The sequence below is a fragment of the Oncorhynchus nerka genome, linkage group LG4 (assembly GCF_034236695.1).
Source record: "Oncorhynchus nerka isolate Pitt River linkage group LG4, Oner_Uvic_2.0, whole genome shotgun sequence".
NCBI classification, from domain to species: domain Eukaryota; kingdom Metazoa; phylum Chordata; class Actinopteri; order Salmoniformes; family Salmonidae; genus Oncorhynchus; species Oncorhynchus nerka.
The window spans coordinates 84,267,042-84,275,733 of NC_088399.1; positions in this window are offsets into that span (position 1 = coordinate 84,267,042).

Here is an 8,692-nt window from a genome sequence, read left to right on the forward strand (position 1 = left end):
GTGTCAAAGACCTCTAATGCCATGCAAGGAAAAACATCCGCTATCTTAGCATTGCGTCTCACTGTTGGTGAGGGATTGATAACTTTGACAGGGACCCAGCCATCACTCCACAATGTCGCTACTGTTCTCCCCACTAGAATGTTTTTCGGTCTTGAGCGTGCCCTCGTAGGCTCAATAACGACAGCACTGCCCGCGGATACATTTTGAGGCGTACAAAACCGGCCCCAGACTAAATGTTGCTGCATAGGCTTCAATGTGAACGCCCGCTTCAGCCTTACCGTGCCCACTCTTTCTGGCACTTCGGTTCCTTTCCATCTATCTACATTAGCCAGCAGACGGAACAGTTTGTCATCTCCATTGTGTTCAGATGATGACATCTTCTCCCAGAAGTCACCGGTCGTCTTCAGCTCCCTGATGAGGTGTTTTATCACGTTGCTGCCTGGGATGACCTCATCACGTTGGCCATCCACTACTAGAACAGGGACAGAGACACTGCTGCCATACACCGACATATTAAATTCACACACACCTACAGGCTTGGTCTTCAACCCCCCCCCACAGCCAACCAACACCACTTCAGTCGGAATGAGGGAGCCACTCTTGAGCACCCCTGATTTCTCAAGGCGTGGCACCACTGTTGAGCTCAATGTGCATGCCATAGAACCGTTGTCAATCATAGAGCTCACCTCTATAACATCCCCCAGTAACACAGTAGTATAGAAGAGTTCATCGTTGTGGAGCACTCTCTGTGTATTTTGCATAATGATTTTTTCGCTCGACTTGACTTCATCACGAACACTTGAATATATTGACTCTAAATCTACACCACTATCTGATTGGGACACCTCACAAGGCCCAGCACATCCCCCCACCCCGTGTGGGCCAGCTAGTTTTCCCTGCCGCTGTGTCGTGTTGCTGTTTGATGGAGCGACGGGAGTTACCGATGAAGTGCGAGGACATTCCTGACGCATGTGCCCAGCTGCATAACAGCGGAAAGCAGAGGTGGTGTGAATAACAATGATTCATTGTGCTGTGATTCGCATCCCCACACACTTTGCATTGCAAAGACGGGTTCTCCCTTCTCCTGGGCCTCCTCTGGAAATGGTTATCATAGCCGCCTACAGGTTGCTGTGGCCTCTGCTCCAAGACCCGTTCAAGCATGCCCATCACACGATCCAATGCCTTGGATGAGCCATTTGTGGGTTTCCGCAAGGGGTCCGGGAAGTTTGCAACAGCCGACACTGGCCTACTTACTTCCTGCGTCAGTGTGGTGACCAGTGGGTACAGCCTCAAGGGACGTGGAGCCTTACACTTCCTCTGGTACTCCTCCAGCCTGCCATGGACCTCCGCAGCCATCCACTCATGCAATGGTTTGCACATGAATATCAATGACAGCTCTGGGTTCGGACAGTGCTTGATGAACATGACAGTCAGAACACGTGATGGATTGTCTAGCTCCTTGTTTCTGCCTCTTCAAACAGTCCTCTGCCACCTCTATGGCTCTGTTCAGTCTGATCCAGTAATCAAATGGAGTCTCCCCTTCCATTGGCAATGTAGAATAAACATCAGCTAGGGGCATGTCAGAGTTGATTGTGTCGGTAAAGTGATACTTCAGAATGTCAAAAACCGGTCTAGGGCCCTGGCTTAAGTCAACTGGGTTACTGCGTAGGCTTACTCTTACCACGTCACGTGCCCGCCCTGTCAGCTTACCCAAAACTTCATCTGACCTCTCCTGCCCACCATAGCCCTTATTCTGCATGTACACTAACATGGTCTCCTCCCACTCATGCATTCCTCTGAAGCATCCCCCCTGAAACACACTGGTTCCCTGACATCATTTTCACCACTACATTTAGACTAGAGCTGGCCCCAACCTTGGTATCACCAACATAATCAACCTTCTGTCCCACCCCATCTCCCATAGCCTTTGATTCCAAACAAGAGGCAATATTTTCACCTATGGAGTACCCTATCTGCTTAACAATGCCCTCCAGGAAATCCATAGACACAACCTCCTTCCTAGGATTAGGTGAAACTGGCTCGAATGCACGGAGTTGAGGTAGCTCTAAATCATGTAGAATGCACACACTTGCCTGTGTAGTTGGCCTGGCCAAAGGTGTGGAAGTAACTGGAAAAATAGCTGCCCCCCTACCCACTGGCAGTGAAGGGTTAAACATGAGAACTCCCCTACCTCTCCCAAAACTTTCCATTTAAAAAACAATATAAAAAAAAAAGATTAATATTTTTTTAATGTAAATATTAAGTTTAAAAAGATATCACAATCAATATAAACACTTCTATAAAATGAGCTTGAACATAATGCACTCAAAATAAAAGTTCAGTAGTAGTTGTCTAACAAGACCAAGAATCAACACAGAAAAGTAACAAGAAACGCCTTCATAAATAGTTGTCGCCACCGTGTGGTAGAAAATGGCGTCGCCCTCACGTTAATTGGCTTCGGAAGGTTACTAGCGTAACAGCACAATAACATCAGTAAATGATCATACCATCACCACATACAAGTAACAAACAGTATATTATATTCCCCACTCAGTTATGCTACCAGGAGCTCCCTGAGAATTCCACTTGTGCAGAATGCGAAACCTAGGCCTCTGGCGTGCATCAGCAACCACAGGACTTCTTGAAGCCGGGTCTCCGATCCCTCCACGTGACGTCTGGCGAAGACAAGAAGACGAGTCACGGCACCAGTGTAACAGATGTATATGTACTCTCCTTGCGTTGTGTTTTCTCCAAATAAATCACATCAGCCAGTGGTCCCAGTTGAGCATAATTTATTTCCGTTGCTGTTGTTAAATGGGAAACAGTGTGTTGGTTCATTGAGGAACCTCCTTAGTTGGTGGGGGTTCTTGCAAGGACCTAACTGCCCAACTGAAATGTTTGGATTTTAATTTGAAAGGACAGCAGGTGCAGGCACTTACCTGGTAAATATCTCAACTTTAGGCAAGGTTTGCCCCTTATATGAGCTAATTGATATTATTTTATGATGATACCATCTATATTTTAATATTTGTGCAAATCTTTCTAGAACAGATAATGGACACAATTCAATGGATATCAATAAACAAAGAGGTAAGAACATGTAGGCTATAAGAATATGTTGAAGGCTACCTGTATTGGGTGCAGATGACTGAACTGCTCACTTGTGTGTCTGTGTCTGCAGGTATACAGACAAGGAGGCATACAAAGGTAGGTCAATTGGTATTGGTATGTTATGCAGATCACATTTACCATCTTCCTTCCTAACATCTTTAATAAATATCCCATAGGCCTCTATATTATCGACAAGGTATGTGTATGAAAACCATTATCAAAACAGTTTTGTTCATTCATATTCACCACAAAAACCAAGTTATTAATCCTGTTGTGGCATGTTTTGTTAATCATCTGTATAATGACAATGTTTTGGATTCATAGACTTCACCCTCCCTACACCTCTGATGAATAACACAGGAAACCTGTTGGATCACCATGCACTGCAAAATCATTGTGGCTATGGATATGGAGAACATCAACACATTAACATGAACAGGCCAGAGGATAAACCCATTGGACTTGGGGCTCTGCTGGGAGTTTACCTCATATTTACATTCTTTTTATTCTGCTTTGCCACTAAAATCATAATACACACTGACAACTAAAATATTGTGTTATTGTTATGTGTGTTGTTATTAGTATTATTTATTATCATTAATAATAATAGGGGATGGGGGCAGTTAAAAACTTCTAAGATTGTTCCAGGAGCCATTAAAAGAAGAACCCTTTCCAAGGGTTATTTGAAGAACTTATAGGGGTCCCCCCACAGTTTCAATTTGAAGAACTTATAAGGGTCCCCCCACAGTTTCAATTTGAAGAACTTATAGGGGTCCCCCCACAGTTTCAATTTGAAGAACTTATAGGGGTCCCCCCACAGTTTCAATTTGAAGAACTTATAGGGGTCCCCCCACAGTTTCAATTTGAAGAACTTATAGGGGTCCCCCCACAGTTTCAATTTGAAGAACTTATAAGGGTCCCCCCACAGTTTCAATTTGAAGAACTTATAAGGGTCCCCCCACAGTTTCAATTTGAAGAACTTATAGGGGTCCCCCCACAGTTTCAATTTGAAGAACTTATAAGGGTCCCCCCACAGTTTCAATTTGAAGAACTTATAGGGGTCCCCCCACAGTTTCAATTTGAAGAACCCCTAACCTAAAGGATACTCCAGGAACCTTTTTAGAGTGTATGAAAAATAATCTTTGATAGCCTATAGAAGAAGAAGAATATTTGATAGACTATAGAAGAAGAAGAATATTTGATAGACTATAGAAGAAGAAGAATCTTTGATAGCCTATAGAAGAAGAAAAATCTTTGATAGACTATAGAAGAAGAAGAATCTTTGATAGACTATAGAAGAAGAAGAATATTTGATAGACTATAGAAGAAGAAGAATATTTGATAGACTATAGAAGAAGAAGAATCTTTGATAGACTATAGAAGAAGAAGAATCTTTGATAGACTATACATTTACATTTACATTTAAGTCATTTAGCAGACGCTCTTATCCAGAGCGACTTACAAATTGGTGCTTTCACCTTATGACATCCAGTGGAACAGCCACTTTACAATAGTGCATCTAGGTCTTTTAAGGGGGGGGAGAAGGATTACTTTATCCTATCCTAGGTATTCCTTAAAGAGGTGGGGTTTCAGGTGTCTCCGGAAGGTGGTGATTGACTCCGCTGTCCTGGCGTCGTGAGGGAGTTTGTTCCACCATTGGGGGGCCAGAGCAGCGAACAGTTTTGACTGGGCTGAGCGGGAACTGTACTTCCTCAGTGGTAGGGAGGCGAGCAGGCCAGAGGTGGATGAACGCAGTGCCCTTGTTTGGGTGTAGGGCCTGATCAGAGCCTGGAGGTACTGAGGTGCCGTTCCCCTCACAGCTCCGTAGGCAAGCACCATGGTCTTGTAGCGGATGCGAGCTTCAACTGGAAGCCAGTGGAGAGAGCGGAGGAGCGGGGTGACGTGAGAGAACTTGGGAAGGTTGAACACCAGACGGGCTGCGGCGTTCTGGATGAGTTGTAGGGGTTTAATGGCACAGGCAGGGAGCCCAGCCAACAGCGAGTTGCAGTAATCCAGACGGGAGATGACAAGTGCCTGGATTAGGACCTGCGCCGCTTCCTGTGTGAGGCAGGGTCGTACTCTGCGGATGTTGTAGAGCATGAACCTACAGGAACGGGCCACCGCCTTGATGTTATTTGAGAACGACAGGGTGTTGTCCAGGATCACGCCAAGGTTCTTAGCGCTCTGGGACGAGGACACAATGGAGTTGTCAACCGTGATGGCGAGATCATGGAACGGGCAGTCCTTCCCGGGAGGAAGAGCAGCTCCGTCTTGCCGAGGTTCAGCTTGAGGTGATGATCCGTCATCCACACTGATATGTCTGCCAGACATGCAGAGATGCGATTCGCCACCTGGTCGTCAGAAGGGGGAAAGGAGAAGATTAATTGTGTGTCGTCTGCATAGCAATGATAGGAGAGACCATGTGAGGTTATGACAGAGCCAAGTGACTTGGTGTATAGCGAGAATAGGAGAGGGCCTAGAACAGAGCCCTGGGGACACCAGTGGTGAGAGCACGTGGTGAGGAGACGGATTCTCGCCACGCCACCTGGTAGGAGCGACCTGTCAGGTAGGACGCAATCCAAGCGTGGCCGCGCCGGAGATGCCCAACTCGGAGAGGGTGGAGAGGAGGATCTGATGGTTCACAGTATCGAAGGCAGCCGATAGGTCTAGAAGGATGAGAGCAGAGGAGAGAGAGTTAGCTTTAGCAGTGCGGAGCGCCTCCGTGATACAGAGAAGAGCAGTCTCAGTTGAATGACTAGTCTTGAAACCTGACTGATTTGGATCAAGAAGGTCATTCTGAGAGAGATAGCGGGAGAGCTGGCCAAGGACGGCACGTTCAAGAGTTTTGGAGAGAAAAGAAAGAAGGGATACTGGTCTGTAGTTGTTGACATCGGAGGGATCGAGTGTAGGTTTTTTCAGAAGGGGTGCAACTCTCGCTCTCTTGAAGACGGGAGGGACGTAGCCAGCGGTCAGGGATGAGCGAGGTGAGGTAAGGGAGAAGGTCACCGGAGATGGTCTGGAGAAGAGAGGAGGGGATAGGGTCAAGCGGGCAGGTTGTTGGGCGGCCGGCCATCACAAGACGCGAGATGTCATCTGGAGAGAGAGGGAGAAAGAGGTCAGAGCACAGGGTAGGGCAGTGTGAGCAGAACCAGCGGTGTCGTTTGACTTAGCAAACGAGGATCGGATGTCGTCGACCTTCTTTTCAAAATGGTTGACGAAGTCATCTGCAGAGAGGGAGGAGGGGGAGGGGGAGGAGGATTCAAGAGGGAGGAGAAGGTGGCAAAGAGCTTCCTAGGGTTAGAGGCAGATGCTTGGAATTTAGAGTGGTAGAAAGTGGCTTTAGCAGCAGAGACAGAGGAGGAAAATGTAGAGAGGAGGGAGTGAAAGGATGCCAGGTCCGCAGGGAGGCGAGTTTTCCTCCATTTCCGCTCGGCTGCCCGGAGCCCTGTTCTGTGAGCTCGCAATGAGTCGTCGAGCCACGGAGCGGAAGGGGAGGACCGAGCCGGCCTGGAGGATAGGGGACATAGAGAGTCAAAGGATGCAGAAAGGGAGGAGAGGAGGGTTGAGGAGGCAGAATCAGGAGATAGGTTGGAGAAGGTTTGAGCAGAGGGAAGAGATGATAGGATGGAAGAGGAGAGAGTAGCGGGGAGAGAGAGCGAAGGTTGGGACGGCGCGATACCATCCGAGTAGGGGCAGTGTGGGAAGTGTTGGATGAGAGCGAGAGGGAAAAGGATACAAGGTAGTGGTCGGAGACTTGGAGGGAGTTGCAATGAGGTTAGTGGAGGAACAGCATCTAGTAAAGATGAGGTCGAGCGTATTTCCTGCCTTGTGAGTAGGGGGGAAGGTGAGAGGGTGAGGTCAAAAGAGGAGAGGAGTGGAAAGAAGGAGGCAGAGAGGAATGAGTCAAAGGTAGACGTGGGGAGGTTAAAGTCGCCCAGAACTGTGAGAGGTGAGCCGTCCTCAGGAAAGGAGCTTATCAAGGCATCAAGCTCATTGATGAACTCTCCGAGGGAACCTGGAGGGCGATAAATGATAAGGATGTTAAGCTTGAAAGGGCTGGTAACTGTGACAGCATGGAATTCAAAGGAGGCGATAGACAGATGGGTAAGGGGAGAAAGAGAGAATGACCACTTGGGAGAGATGAGGATCCCGGTGCCACCACCCCGCTGACCAGAAGCTCTCGGGGTGTGCGAGAGCACGTGGGCGGACGAAGAGAGAGCAGTAGGAGTAGCGGTGTTGTCTGTGGTGATCCATGTTTCCGTCAGAGCCAAGAAGTCGAGGGACTGGAGGGAGGCATAGGCTGAGATGAACTCTGCCTTGTTGGCCGCAGATCGGCAGTTCCAGAGGCTACCGGAGACCTGGAACTCCACGTGGGTCGTGCGCGCTGGGACCACCAGATTAGGGTGGCCGCGGCCATGCGGTGTGGAGCGTTTGTATGGTCTGTGCAGAGAGGAGAGAACAGGGATAGACAGACACATAGTTGACAGGCTAGAGAAGAGGCTACGCTAATGCAGAGGAGATTGGAATGACAAGTGGACTACACGTCTCGAATGTTCAGAAAGTTAAGCTTACGTAGCAAGAATCTAATTGACTAAAATGATTAAAATGATACAGTACTGCTGAGGTAGGCTAGCTGCGTTGTTGACACTACCCTAATCAAGTCGTTCCGTTGAGTGTGAAGTTTCTACAATGCTGCTTTTTCGGGGGCTAGCTGGCTAGCTAGCAGTGTTGGTTACGTTACGTTGCGTTACGAGAACGACAATAGCTGGCTAGCTAACCTAGAAAATCGCTCTAGACTACACAATTATCTTTGAAACAAAGACGGCTATGTAGCTAGCTATGTAGCTAGCTACGATCAAACAAATCACACCGTTGGGACTGTAATGAAATGAAATGAAAATGTGATACTACCTGTAGAGCGAAGCGGAATGCGACCGGAATGCGAAAGTTCTATTCAGTAGACGTTGGCTGGCTATTGGCTAGCTAGGAGTGTCTCCTACGTTAAGGACAACAAAATAGCTGGCTAGCTAACCTCGGTAAATTAAGATAATCACTCTAAGACTACACACTCTAAACTACACAATTATCTTGGATACGAAGACAGCAAAGACAACTATGTAGCTAGCTAATACTACACTAATCAAGTCGTTCAGTTGAGTGTGATAGTTACTACAGTGCTACGGTAGACGGTGAACGTGTTGGGCAGATAGGAGACGACGAAATACGATAATTACGCAATTATCTTTGATACAACGACGACTATGTAGCTAGCTAAGAAGAAATTGCTAAGATTAGACAAATCAGACCGTTGTACTATAATGAAATGTAATGAAATGTAATGAAAAAGTTATACAACCTGCAGACCAAAGCGCGGATGCGACCGGCTCGCTCCAACCCGGAAGTACTCACTATAGAAGAAGAAGATTCTTTGATAGACTATAGAAGAAGAAGAATCTTTGATAGACTATAGAAGAAGAAGAATATTTGATAGACTATAGAAGAAGAAGATTCTTTGATAGACTATAGAAGAAGAAGAATCTTTGATAGACTATAGTGTTCATCCTGTCGCCATCTTCTGGAT